We start from the raw sequence: 15,537 nt of genomic DNA on the forward strand, positions 1-15,537 counted from the left end.
CAAAGCAAGCTCAAGTTTTTTGAGCAACGTGCATCATCTAATTGAGAAGCTCCCAAGTCAGGGTCCTGAAGTTCTGAATCCAACACCAATTCACCATCCCACAAGCTCTACAGTAGCGACTATGAACGTGAATATTGAATGGTGAGATTCTTAACTTCCATGTACAAATTGATGTTTTAGTTTTTAGAGTTGGGTCCTCTTACAAGTAGTGTCTACTTACCCTTTCAATAAATGTGCAGGTGTTTTTTCTGTGGGCTTGGATTTTCTCAAGAAACTATTGATGTGCTTTTTGCACCATGCTTGCACACATACCACATCATGTGTACAACATTCCATTTTTTTGAGAACTTGCAATGTATTCATCTATCCTGCAATGTATTGGTGTCAAATGCATGGTTGGCTACCATGGGCTTTGACAAAGTATGTATATTTTCTTCACTCTTTTTTTCTTATTACTTATTACTCAATAGAGTAATATAATATTGTACATGTTAAACATTTGAAGTCAGTTATTTAGTACTAAATAGTATTGTTTATGTGATTTAGCAATATTTAGGATTTAGAACTATTTGGCATTTAGCAATGTTTAACATTTTGCACTATCTAGACTTTAGAACTATTTAGCACTACTAAGCATTTAGTAGTATTCAGCATTATTTAGCATTTAGTGGTACTATTTAGCTTTTAGTACTATTTAGCACTATCTAGCACTGCTACTAGTACTGTGTGTTTCAGCACTATTTAGCATTTAACACTATTTGGCATTTAGTAGTATTTGTCATTTAGTACTATTCAGCACTATTTAGCATCAAGTACTATTTAGCATTTAGGACTGTTCAACATTTAGTAATATTAGCACTACCTAGCATTTAGTACTAAAAGCACAAGCATTAAGTACTATTTGGCACTATCTAGCATTGCTAGTACAATTGTGTTTTAGCACTATCTAGCACTACTAGTACTGTGTATTTAGTACTAAAAGGATAGCTAAAAAGGCTAAATACTACTAAGCATTTAGTACTAGTTAGCATTTAGTACTATTTAGCAATATATAACACTACTAGTACTGTGTGTTTCAACACTATTTAACATTTAACACTATCTGGAATTTAGTAGTATTTGGCATGTAGTACTATTTAGCATTTAGGACCGTTCAACATTTAGTAATATTAGCACCACCTAGCATGTAGTACTACATATCATTTAGTACTCAAAGGATAGCCCAAAAGGCTAAATACTACTAAGCATTTAGTACCATTTAGCACTACCTAGCATTTAGTACTATTTAGTACTATTTAGTTTTTAGAACTATAATTTAGTATTTAGTACTATTCATCATTTAGTACTATTTAGCATTCAATACTATTCAGCATTTAATACTATTTATCATCTACTATTCAGCACTCTAAGTTAGCAGTTAGTGCTATTTAATATGTAGCATTTAGTACTATTTAGTAGTATTTAGCACTAGTTAGCACTTAGTACTATTTAGTATTAGTAGTATTTAGCAGTATTTAGCAGTATTTAGTACTATTTAGTATCAGTGGTATTTAGTAGTATTTAGCACTAGTTAGCACTTAGTACTATTTAGTATTGGTAGAATTTAGTACCTTAGTTAGCACTTAGTATTATGTAGCAATATTAGGATTAGCATTAGTACTATTTAGTACTTAGCAGTATTAGTAGTATTTAGTACTATGTAGCAGTACTTAGCAGTATTAGTAGTATTTAGCACTATTAGTAGCACTTAACACTTAGTACTATTTAGTACCAATCACATCTAGACTCCAACACAACCAATGGAAATATGGCCCTTGAGGGGTCTCCTTTAGGGGGCGCAAGGGCTGTGTTGGAATATGTCCCTTGCCCCTAAAGGGGAGCCCTCAAGGGCCATATTTCCTTCAAGTTTAAATACTACTATTTTTTTGATTATTGTTTATCTTTAAATAATCTATTTGCCTTTTGAAATCAGTTTCAAATAATTGTCCTTTTCCTTACACAAATAGGTAAAGACATTGAAATACCATGTCCAAAAGAGTTGGACTGGTACAAAGCAAGCTAAAGCTATTAAAAATGAGAAATACGAAACTCCTAACATTTCAAATGTGTTCATAGACACCAAGAAAGAACAATAGGGAGAGGGGCATGCCTCGTGTGGAAAAGAAGACAATGAACAACTATTCGATGGAAGTCAGTTAGAAGATGACAATTCCTTGGAGGATGTTGGGGATCAGGAATATGACAAGGATGAAATGTTGGACAAAGTAAAAAAGCAGCAAGCAGTGGCACAGGGGGACCTGAAAGTTGCAGAGGAGAGAGGCGGGACTACTTTTTTTCCTATGTGGCCAAAAGAGGGTATTTATTTTTATAAGTTTCTATTTTATCTATTTCATTTATTCATGTTTTATATATTGCATCTATTCATGTATTATATATTGTTCAAAAGATGAAAGTTTGCCAGTTAAGGAAGCTCTTACTAAGATGAAGCACCACATACAACACAAGAAGAAATCTGTTGTGCGGTCATTGTACAGAAGCAAGAATATAGAGAAAAAGGAGGGTATGTATTTTTTTGTAAAGATGCACATTTACAATCTTCTGTGTACAGCACCTCAAACACATTTTTGATCTGACTTTATTTCTTTGTAGACAATCTAGCTAGAGACATGGAATATGATCAACACTTGGATGAAGATGATCTGCTGAACTTGGATGAAGAAAATCTGCAGCAACCAGATAGGATTATAGAGGAAGCAATAGCAAGATTAGACATGCAGGACTTGCCAACAAACCACAGCAAGGACGAAGACATAGGTGGCGGTGGGGAGTTAACTAGAAATAACAACAAGGGTGAACACACGGATAGTGGTGAAAAGCTCGACACAGATAGTGGTGAGAGGGTCACTGAGGCAGCTGAGATTATATTAGGGCTAAAGCCTCTAAATTGCCTGATAGCTCTGATGGAGAGCAAATGGAGGATGACACAGTACTAGGTAGCCTTCTCCCTACAGGGACAAAGAAGAGGAAATTTAGTGAAATATTAAAGAGGTGGTGGCGGACTGTGCTCCTGAAATGGCCCAAGGTGGTGATGTTCATAAATTAGGCAACCATGTCGTCTCTTTGTGGCCACAGTTGATCAATTTCATGAAATCTTTGTGGGAGAATTTTGAGATCGCTTCATGGAGTAGTATGACAAGGAGAAATGTCAGTCCCATAGTGTCTTTGATAGAAAGCAAATTGGGATATGATGAGTTTAGGGAGTTCAAGTTCCTATTCAAGTTTGCATAGGAGGATTGTTGTACAAGGGAAGAATTCCACCACCCAACACGGCTAGATGAGATGTGTCTGCTTAAGCCATTTAGTGCATTGGCTGCACATGACAATCCCAAGAACACACTTTTGGTTGATGACACTCCTTTGCAAGTAGCATTAAATCCACCCGGCTCTTACATAACTCCTTTCGCCTATGACAGAGATCCTAATGATGATGAGCTATCAGATTAGTTGCTCCCATACTTATTGGATTTAGCAAATGCCAGAGAAAGTGTTCCTGCCTTTACAATGAGATACCCTTATGAAGGCCATGTGATTGAACGCATTGCAGCAGCTGCCCGTGGTGAGCATCCAGCCAAATTATTCATTGAAGTCTTTTCTATAGATTATAATGACATGGGGTGTGTTGATGCTGTCATTTCACTATTAACTGAGATCCAAAGCCCATGGACTGGTTTATTATCCAACAAAGAATTGCAAACCTTCTACATGAGATGTGCCAACAGATTCTTAGGCATAATCCTTATGTAAACCAATACCCACCATACACCAGGCCTTGAAAGCCAGATTGTAAAGGACTTGTACATTGATGAATACATATCTTATTACTTTCTAAATACAGACTTGTACTCGTTACTTTGTTATATACAGACTTTGCTGATAAAATTAATGGTGAGCTGATAAATGTAGTGGTGTTCTTACGTGGTATTGGTGCTGTTAAATGGTACTAATGTTTGCTAGATAAAAGTACTAGGTGAGCCATTGTTTTGACTAGTGCATAAATAGCCAATGTCGATGCAATAAAATATATGGTCCTTTTTTATATGTTATCTTTTATGGTATTTTTTGCTCAACTATACAATACCAATTTTGGTTCTGGATAAAATAATACTAACTGTTAGTTAGGTCTAAGCTAAGGAATCATGTGTCATGTCTGTTATGGTGCTCATACAATTGGCTATTTTTGACTTACAGATCCATCAATGTGTAATAGAGTTGTACACTCTTCTGCTGGGATGGAATTGCAAAAAGGGTTGATAACATCTTCAGAGATCTTACAGATGTAGGGTATAGCCCAAAAGAAATAGCAACTTCGGATGTCCGAGACGACAGTCCCTTGGGTCGACTACTAACGAGGATGTTGAGGAAGAAGGGCCAAAAACTCCTATGTTCTAGGGTCGTTCCTTTCTAGAACATAGTATATTGGGATGTGTGGAGTGCAGCGCCGTAGAGCTACTGTATGTATCCAAGCTTGATCGGGTTGTATATTGGGGTGTGTGGAGTGCAGCGCAAAGCTATTGTATCCAAGCCATTTGGGCTCCGTAATGTCATATGACTGATTCTATATGTCTCATTATGATTTTATATGGCGCCTTCTGATTTTGTATGGCTCATTCTAAACACTATAAGTGCAATATATTAAAAAGAGGAACAACATTACAAAAATATGATATGACAGTGATACAATGGTTCTCTCTCTCCTCTCTCTCTCTCTCTCTCTCTCTCTCTCTCTCAATTGACAGCAGATGTGCTACTTAAGATAGTACTACATAGTATCACATAGTACTAACCAAATAGTACTAAGTAGAATGATATGACAGTAGTACAATGGTTCTCTCTCTCTCTCTCTCTCACTCTCTCTTCTCTCTCTCTCTCTCAATCTCTCTCTCTCTCAATTAAGAGCTGCAGATGAGTTACTTAAGCTAGTAGTACATAGTACTAAATAGTACTAACCAAATAGTAATAAGTAGTCTGATATGACAATAGTATGATAAGTAATAAATAGTCTGATATGACAATACTATGATAAGTAATAAGTAGTATGATATGACAGTAGAACAAACTTAATATGAACTACAGAAATATTACAATAGTACACAATCACTAAAAAATAGGACTAATAGTATGATATGACAGCAGTACCTAAACAGTAATAATATAATAGTATACAATTAAAACTAATAGTACTAAAAACTGTTAAAGTTTCTCACTGCGGAGCATCCTCGAGAGAAACAAGATGCCTTTGTATTACAAAAAGCAGCCCCCAAAGGGGCAGCTAAAAATACAAAACGCTCACAAAAATATGTAAGAGCCATTGCTAAAATACATGCTCAGCAATAGTTCTTATAGAATAATGTTTTCCAAGATGCACCTCCTGGGGTACACAATACACCATTCTCTGGCCTTTAACCTCGTGCTTTGCTTGCAACATTTGGAACTTTATTGCCAACACCACATCAGCATGCACTATAGCGGGAGGTGCATCTTTTAGTAATGCATAACTGCTTTTGTATTTTGGGATTTTTGCATAAAAGATTCCAGAAACCCCTTGATCCCCAATGTTGAAGGCATTACCCCAGCCATCCGTCTCTTGCTCTATGAGAACTGCTTTTTATTTTGAGCACAACACCACATAATAATCCTCATTATCTTCATTTGTAGGGGACTGTAGTACTACAAAATGGTCACCCATCTGAAGCATGTCAGCCAGCTAGTCTCTATCCGTCGCATATGTTACAGATTCCTTATCCATGTCTAATGTAGTCTGTCCATTGATGGGCTCCAGCCTGTTCAAGGTCCATGGACTTGCATGAGATAAATTGGTACACTTATCTCATGTTTCATCCATGCAGAATGAACAAAAGCATGACAAATGTCTAAACAAGGCTTGTGTGGGATCTTTATTACTAAAACCCAATATGCAGCATGTTGAATGACTTCCTTTGATGGTCTGGTAGTTCCATGCTTTAGACCTGTCAACATCACCAACCTTTACTTCTATGAAGAGCCTTTGTTTAGAATCATCTCCCATCTTCCATGCCAACCATTCCACAACATTGTGTGCATTTTGTATCTTTGCACCATTTACATCCAATTGCTCATTGTTAGGGCACGCTTTATGACTGCACTAGCCCCATCATGTTCTCCCTTTCCATGATCGCTTTTGAAAAAGTTCCACATCATCTGAATGCCAGTCAAAGAGAAATACCTAGCATAACAAACAACAGATATATTGCATTTTAAAATATGAAACATCTTCAGCGTGATGTAGAAAATAAGGGAGCAGTGTCCAATGTCTTACCTTGCAACAAAGTAAAATGGGCAAGCGGCCTTGAACTGAGATGCTGCCCCATCTGACCAAACCCAGTGTCTTTCAAACTTCAAGCCTTTAGACACCAACCATTGATGGTGGAGCATAAAGCAATGCTGCACAAATAGTGTGTCATGTTCTTTGTCATCTGAAATGTAAAAGATGGATTGCTTTTTTATCTCGCTTGTCTCCTTCCAATAGCAAATATGAACCAAGATGGTCACTTGTTCATTATGCGAATGCATTGATTGAACCTCATTCTGCACTTTGAATGTATAGTTCTCTGCAAAGTCAACAACTGAAAGCACCACATCATCACAGGAAAATTTGTGGTGCATTTCTTGAATTGAGAGTGTTGCTAGTAACTACGGAAGTTGTGAGTGATACACATTTAAGTGTTGTAAGTATTGAGGGATGATGATGGATGGAGGAGTTTCCTTGTATAAAAATTTTATTATTTTCTTTGCATCACCTTTTCCCATATCCTTAGTGACATATTCATACGTATTCCATCTTATCAATGCACCATTTGCATCATCCAACTCACATGGGTTAAACAACGGTTGTGGGCACTTGTCACATTTGCGTAATAAGCATTTAAGCTTTTGCTATTCAGCATCCTCTTCCTTTGGACCTACTGCCGAACCCACATTTTAGACACAGAAGAACAACTGGTGGTGTGGGCAACACACGTGTCCTCCCCTTGGGACCTACAAACCTTGCATAAGCAATCACACATATCTCCATGCAACAATGTGCTATTTTGCCTCATGGAATTCACTGCTAGTCGGAACAAGTCTATTCTTGTATGGTAAATACAACAACAAGTATTCCTTTCCTTCAGTTTTTTAATGAAATAGGGCTTCAAATTCCGAGGGGAACAGAAACCAATATCTATGGAAGGATGCTCCTCCTTGAAATTAAAGAAGAATTCTACCTGCAAAATCAATCATCAATAATCAGTATTATTTAAACCTAGACAACAAACAAAAAAAACTATAAGTTATTTAAAACTTAGAGTGCCATCATTATTTTTCTAAGTTCTATCACTCAATTATTAAGTCTTAACTGCTACTAGTAGTGCCAAATATCAGTAAGTGCTAGATAGTACTAAATGCTAAATAGCACTAGATGCTAAGTATTGTTGTAAATTCTAGATAGTACTAAATAGTAAATGCTGGATAGTACTAAATATATTTACATAGTACTAAGTACTAAATATTTTACTAAATACTGGATAGTACTAAGTGTGAATATTACTAACTACTAATTTAGTACTATTAGTAAGTGCTAATATTACTAAGTGCTAGATAGTACTATTAGTAAGTGCTAATATTACTAGATACTAAATAGTACTATTAGTACTAAATATTAAGTGGTAATATTAGTAAGTGCTAATATTACCAGTGCTGGATAGTACTAAACAGTAAGTAGGAAGTGCTAATATTAGTAAGTGCTGGATAGCAAGTGCTAATATTACTAAATAGTAAATGCTTGATCTATAGTACTATTAGTACTAAATAGCAAGTGCTAGATGGTAAGTGTGCTATTGCTAGGTGCTATATAGTACTATTAGTATTGAATAGTAAGTGCTAATATTACTAAGTGCTAGATAGTATTGAAGAGTACTTACTAAGTGCTAAGAATTATCGAATCCTAAATAGTACTCAGTAAATAGTACTTACTCAATGCTAAATGTTACTAAGTGCTACATAGTACTAAATAGTGCTAAAATACTGTAAAATAATACTAAATAGAACTAATAGTAGTAATAGCAGAGTTAAGGCAAGGAAGAGAACAATATCTAAACATTACTATATAGTACTAGTAGCAGGGTTAGTGCAAGGGATAGTACTAAATAGTACTAAATAGAATTAGTAGCAGGGTTAGTGCAAGTAGAGAATGATTATGCTCGAAGTCCTTCTCTAATACAAATAATTTCGAACATCACACACTACTAATTAACACTAAATAGTACTATTTAGTCATAATAACTGACTTGAAAGAGCAAACAATACTATTTTGTCCTATCTTTATTCCTAGGACGGATTTGTAAAATATGGTCTATACTATAAATGTATTAAGTCCTCGGTGTAGTATTTAGTACTGTGATTCTATGATTTAGTGCTAAATTTGCTTCATATAGAGTCTGCTACAATGTTAAATGTTAGCTTCAACATTTGAACAATACTAATATTATCCCTGATAGTACTAAATAGTTGTAAAGAGTACCAAATAATAGTGTGTAACTTGGGCTTCGTTGAAAGAAGGAAGATGCACCTCTATGAGCTCCAAGAAATGGGTGGGATGTATTGCATACTTTTTTGGGCCAAGCCTATGCCTGCAAACATCCTTCTTGTTTGGGGAAACCTTGGTGTTGTCTTTTCAGAACTGGACAACACATTGAACAACCTCACAACTTAAGGAATCCTGTCTACGCTTTCAACCTCCATCTGCCCATTTGAAGGAAGCTTGTTTTATGTCCATGCGATGTTTCTTCAGATTCCGTGCTTGAATTCCAAGGACTTTAGCTACTTTACTATCAGTATATTTTTTTAATGTTGAAGTGTTAGCAATCATGTGGAGATCTGCTCTCTTTGCAGCTAACTTATCAGTACTTTCTACTCTTTTCACAAGACTCAATGATGTCTTTAGATTATCCACTATTGCCATTGGTATGGACTAGCTTTGAAAATTTGTCTCATCAACAACCTCTTGCATATCTGGATGTTTTATAACCTTAGACAAAATGTTAGCCTTCGTTCTCAAGTCCAAGTTCTTTGTGGTATGCTTGAAATGTCGCACAATTGTTAATTTCAAGTGTCTCATGTTCGTTTTAGAGCAATGATGTGGCAATGCATTGAGCGAGTTCCCTTCATGGTGTGGCACTTCTAGTGGGGAGTTCTCCATCTTGCGCACAACCGTATTTCAATGGTAAATCATAAATTAATGAATGACACAAGAAGACAATAAGTCAAAACATGCATGCTCAATCTTACTATACGAGAAAGTCATCCTGAGAGAGAGAGAGAGAGAGAGAGAGAGAGAGAGCTGTAGAATCACTCAAACATAACTGGTTTTTATGCCAGAGAGAACATACGGTCCAAAGTGTGAGGGCTTCAATGAGAGAGAAGGGGAGAGCCAGTTTGCACAAAGAATGCACAAAGAATGAAGAGAGCCGGGGAGAGAGAGAGCAATGGACCTCTAGTGAAGATGAGCGAAGATAATTGCAGGGACAGAGACAGGACTCCATGAGAGAGAAGAGAGTCAACTGTCAATAATTTCAAACATATGCAAGTGATTCCACGAGAGAGAAGAGAGTCAATTGAGAGTAGATTGCAGATCACGGATTCCTCGATGTGCAGGGAAATCATCCTCGATTGAGAGTGGATTGCAAATTGCAAATCGTGGACTCCTTGATATGTGGAAATCTAATCCAACTATTAGCGCCTTTTAGTACACAATTTAGTACTATATCTATGCTAGAACCTTTGCCAAAAAGAGTACTTTTTTAGACATCGTAGCATGCTTTCACTCCCCTAGCTATTGTTTTTCCTACTCCTTTAAGGTACTTGTCAAGCTCATGATGTAGGTTTCTTTTGGCAGGACATGATAGAGGCGCGAAGATGTATAGACCGCAAGGACCAAGATGAAGAGGACCCCTAGCAAAAGGAGGAGTTACTATGGGCATATAAGTCGGCAGAGTCAAGCAAGCACTGTATAATCCGAGTGTGTGAAGAGGTCTGCCATTGTGCAGTAGACTTGCCTCAAGAGCTGGGAGATGCTTGCTATAGAGAGGTTGATAAGATAGTTGGGAGTCTAGAATTTCCTTGAAAAATCAAAATGTCATTGTGTTTTGAAATAATAATAATATTGCAAACATTTCTTGAACTTGTGGATATTCTCATGGTGCTCGTAATACTTGATTTTGTATCGACCTGCTTCCATGTTAGTACTTAAATGTTTTAAGTAGCCCGGTGGTTGAAATCTAATAGTTTAAAATAACTAGTTTAAAGGGCACTAGCACTGTGCAACAAATTTTAGGATAGCATGACAGTAGTGTAGGGATAGCATGGTAGTAGTGCAGGATAAGTTATCGCCGGCGCGGTGGTTGGTTGCACGGTTGCACTAGAATATGAACAGCCACCAGCGCAGTGGTTTGCTTCTATTATTACAAGATGAATGCATTCGTTATGGAAAACCAGCGCGGTGGTTGTTGGGATATACTAAAAGCAAGAAAGGGATGAAATTTGATGGTTAACGAAATGATAAATAATCTAAACTTAGGCATTGTTTTAGTATAGCAATGTGCAACAAATTTTAGGATAGCATGGCACTAGTGTAGGGAGTGCACGATAAGTTATCGCCAGCGCGATGGTTGGTTTGCACTAGGATCCACCAGCGTGGTGGTTTGCTTCTATTATTACAAGATGAATGGATTTGTAGGATGTGTGGATTTCGTTATGGGAAACCAGCGCAGTGGTTGTTGGGATATACTAAAAACAAGCATGGGTTTTACTGTTTGGGATTTACAAAAACAATTTAATAAAACTAGCATCAGTGGTTGTTTGGGATATACTAAAAAGAAGTAGTCTCAATACAAATTCCATTTTGTAGGACAAGTGGACATATTATTTCCCTGCAATGAGACTACATACATTTTCTTAGTACTATCTCAGTCATCCTCCTCCACCGCGCTCCAGACACCCCAAGATGTGCTCATGCGTGTCTAAATCCAATTTGAAGACACTCTTGCCCTTCTTTTGTTGTGGCACAGGTTGCATATGGAACTTAATAGCTCTTACTAGATGAGAGTACACACATGTTTGTGGACTCTTATATAGCAGTTCGTAATTGCGGCCTCTCTTAGATGTTTTTTTGTGCCAAAAAGCTCCGATTACTTCTCATAGGTTGTTCCCCAATTATCCTTAAATGTTTCCTCAACCTTGTACTTAGGTTTTGTGCACTGCAACAGAAAGTATGGATCATCTTCCTTGTTCTCCCCAGAATCTATGCAACAACTGCAAGGTTATCCCGCTCTTCTAGATAGTCAATGCGGTCATCGAAACTCTCCCCAAACTATGGCGAGTCGTTTGTCTCTCCATTGTTTGTGCCTCCATCTAAACATAGAGGAAAAACTTGAACTCGCTCCCATGTCTTCGCAGTTGCAATGTTCTCACAATCGTCATGATCCGCTATGATGCCCGCACTACAGAAACAAGAAAGTTTTCGTTTTAATGAGTTGATTGTTTGGCCCCATATGCTGTGCAGACCATGAACTCCTTTAATTTTCTCACAATCATGCCAGCTTCTCCTTTGCACTTCATCCACTTTCACTTCATGGAACACTCTACAAATGCGCGCCTGTGGAGAGGTTGGCTGTAAGCCATGTTATAGCATCATGGGCATCATTGAGTTTTTCTTGAGGGCATGCTAATTGGTGTTTAAATAGATCTTGCTTAATAACAGCACCGCATCCATCATGTTCACCCTTGCCATGGCTAGACCCAAAGAATTCCATGTCTAGACCGGTCGGGGATTTGAACCTTGAGACGAAGTAGATTCCATGTGCTGATTTAAATTGAGAGGCAGCACCATCTGACCACACCCAATGTTGTTTTATATAAGTTCTGCATGGGAATTGTCCTTTTTCAAAGCCATTCCCAATGCAGTAGAAAAGCATGCTGCACAAATAGGGCGTCATGTTCCCTATCATCTGAAATGTAGAAATGGTAAGTGCGTTGCACTAACCTGGACTCCTGTAGTCAGCAAGCAGATTGGCATCAAGTGTGGAAGAATCAAGCAAATGACTGTACATGATATGCACAAGAATTGTTATTTGCTTGTTGTACCAGTGAGCACTTTGTATCTCATCTTGTTCTTGAAAAGAATAATTTTATCCAAAATCTATGACAGATACAATAGTGTCACTGGGAAAATGGGCAAGGCACATCCTGAACTGCTTATCCTGCCAGCTGGCCGTGAAATTGTGAAGCACATATTTTGGGATGGATTGAACCATGTGACCTACAAGCTCCCTTGGCTAGGTGCTCTTATATGATAGTAGCCATCTCTTTTTATTGGATCCTTCAACATTGACATTTTCAAATCTCCTCCATTTTAGAGCAACGTGGTTGTCTTTCCTCATTTCATTTGGATAGACATTGAATGTCTTCTTCTTCAGCTTCAAACTGCAATGCTTGCATGTGCCGTGAATGCATTCAATCCTATGCCACTCACGGTCTCCCTTTGGACCAACCACTGGCTCCCACAGAAACCTCATGCTACAAAACCTGCCCTCCCTTGCAATACATGATGAGGATCCAGGTGGCCTACAGACTGCACATTCATTGGGGAGGCCGATCCCCATGGAGCAATGCTCCAACACAAATAGATCTCAAGTCATTCATAGCTTGTCGGGCCAAGTCAAAACATAATAAAGGTGTAATGCAGATGAAAATGTATATATTATTCACTAAAACCAAGACATGGTACATACATCAATCCACAATAACACATATGTATATATAAATGGAACCAGTTTTAAACTATTGATATATACTATTTTATTATAAAATAAAATGTGCGCATACACCAAGTATAACGAATCTTAGAGTATTCACACTATTCCGTCATGAAATAGAATGTATACACTAAGCTTTATTTACATTTTAAGCAGAACTACAATAAAGGTTAAGGTGTGTATATCATGTTTAGAAAAGATATATTACATATATAGTATTTATACAAACGAAATAAGTCTTAGAATGTTCACATTGTTCTAGTACAAAACAAAATGTACACACTAAGTACAATAACTCTTAGAATGTTCACACTATCCCATTGTAGGATAGAATGTACACATTAAGTTCCCACATAAAACTAAGCTATATTCATATGTTAAGTAGAACTACAATAGTATGTATGTCATGTTTAGAAAACAGATATTACATATATAGTATTTATATATAATTAATGAAACAAGTCTTAGAATGTTCACACTATCCTATTATAGGATAGAATGTACACACTAAGTTCCAACATAAATAAGACAAGTCTTACAATATTTAATGATTTAGTATAGAATAAAAAATGAGACAAAATGTACACACTAAGTTTCTACATGAATGAAACGAGTCTTAGAATGCTCACATTGTTCCATAACAGAGCAGAATGTGCACCCTAAGTGTAGTAACTCTTAGAATGTTCGCACTATTCCATGAAGGGATAGAATGTACACACTAAGTTACGTCAACATGTTAATTGGACTCAAAATAAAACTTGAAGTATACATATCTGCTTTAAAAGATACAAAACATGCATAATACCTATGTAAATGAAAATAATCTTAGAATGCTTACACTGTTTCATTACGAAACAGAATGTGCAAACTAAAGTATAATGAGTCTTTGAATGTTCACACTATTCCATTTCAGAATAGAATGTACACACTAAGACATACTAATCTGCAAAGAATGATAACATTAAAAAATAAAAATATGAATTAAAAGTACAAAGTTCTAATTATAAATATTATTATTTTAAAAAATATTACTTGTTTACAGTATTGCCTAGCAGCTGCTCAGCTTAGACATAGCACCATCCCATTATAACATAAAATGTACACACTAAGTTCCCACATAAAACTAAGCTATGTGTGTCTATTAATGTTAGGGTGCTTGTTTAAGATGTCCAACAAGTACACTCCTCCCTCCCCTCACAATTCGCTCCATTGAATGAAAGCCGCATTTAGGGATTGAATAATTATGTGAGACATTAGTCTTCATAGGAAGGAAAGGTGGAGGATGATATCCAGATACATCATAACAAGTAATCAGTATCCAAAGGTTGTAGGCCATAGTTCACATTCCTGCACTTGAAACGAGACTCACCTACATCGAATGAAAGCCAGATTAGGGAAACGTTGTGAACCATAGTTCACATTTAGGCACTTGAAGTTACAAGGGATGCGTGGGATCTTAAATAAAAAGTATCTAGATGGCCTAACCAAAAAATCAATAGAGCAAGGAAAATTAATAGGCTGCAGGGCAAAGGTGTATGAGTAAGATAGAGAGAGAGAGTTGTGTTGTAAAAACTGAGGAGGAGAGCGCTCGATCTAAAGAGCAAAGAAATACAAATGAGAACATTGCGCACTGTTTAAATCTATGGTAGAGTTGGAAGGATTGAGATCTAACTTGTCTCTGGTAAGTATATCCTGAAGCTAACCTGATTAGCAAGGTTATCGTTTTCTGTTCTGCTCTGGCTAGTTGCACTATCAGAAACTTGTCTGCAACTCTCCTCGTCGGCCATTTCACGCTGAAAGTTTGATTTCCAGTTGTCTAACGCAATTTTACGTCCCAATTCCATTTCGCTTTGGCTTGCCCATAGGTCCGTATTCCTTCCCTCCCTAAAGCCTTGCGCTTTCGCATGTGAATACCCATTTCCTTCCATCACTCATTCTTGGTCATAATTAGCTCAAAAGTCCGGACATGGGAGGCGCGGTGCGCTGTTCTTGCACAATGGTGACCAATAGAGCAAAGAAAATTCCGCATCTTCCGCATCCTCTGTCTATTGCGAGCCGCTCTTGATGAAAAATCGTGAGTTCTTTCTATCTGGGTCACGACGAGGCGACGGACCTACACTTGGAGATGAAGGAGCCTTGACCGAGGCCATTGCTACAGGCCTGCAAGAGGTAGTGAGCAGTGGTAGTAGTATTTGGTTACAAGTGAAGACTGTAACGCAACACCCTCGGTGCCAATCGCTGGATGTTTATCATATTCAGCGCATTGCTGGCCGCATCTATGAAAACAGTTCCCAGCTGCGCCCCTGCTACTCCCTCTGAATTCTTCTAGTTGTGCGCCTCGTTCTGAGCAGCCGTGTTGACGCGGACGCAATGCAGAAGCTCCAGCTTAGCCCGTCTCCTGTCGCTGTTGCAGTTTGAGAGCAATAGCGCGCAATGCAAAAGCTCCAACTTAGCCCGACTCATGTCGCTCCTTACCGTCGTACACAGCTTGGATGACCTCCGTGCTTGCGATCAGCATACACTTGTTCTTGTATACGAGTAGCAAGTCTTTAGCAAGATCCACTGCATCAATCAATCCCGCGCTGCATCCCATCCCTCCCAAATGGAACAGTTTGAAGGTTCTTGAAAGCACCGAGCTCCGAGGGCCCAC

Source organism: Dipteris shenzhenensis, chromosome 33, assembly GCF_047967505.1.
Source record: "Dipteris shenzhenensis isolate YYH24624 ecotype China chromosome 33, Dip_SZ_1.0, whole genome shotgun sequence".
NCBI lineage: Eukaryota > Viridiplantae > Streptophyta > Polypodiopsida > Gleicheniales > Dipteridaceae > Dipteris > Dipteris shenzhenensis.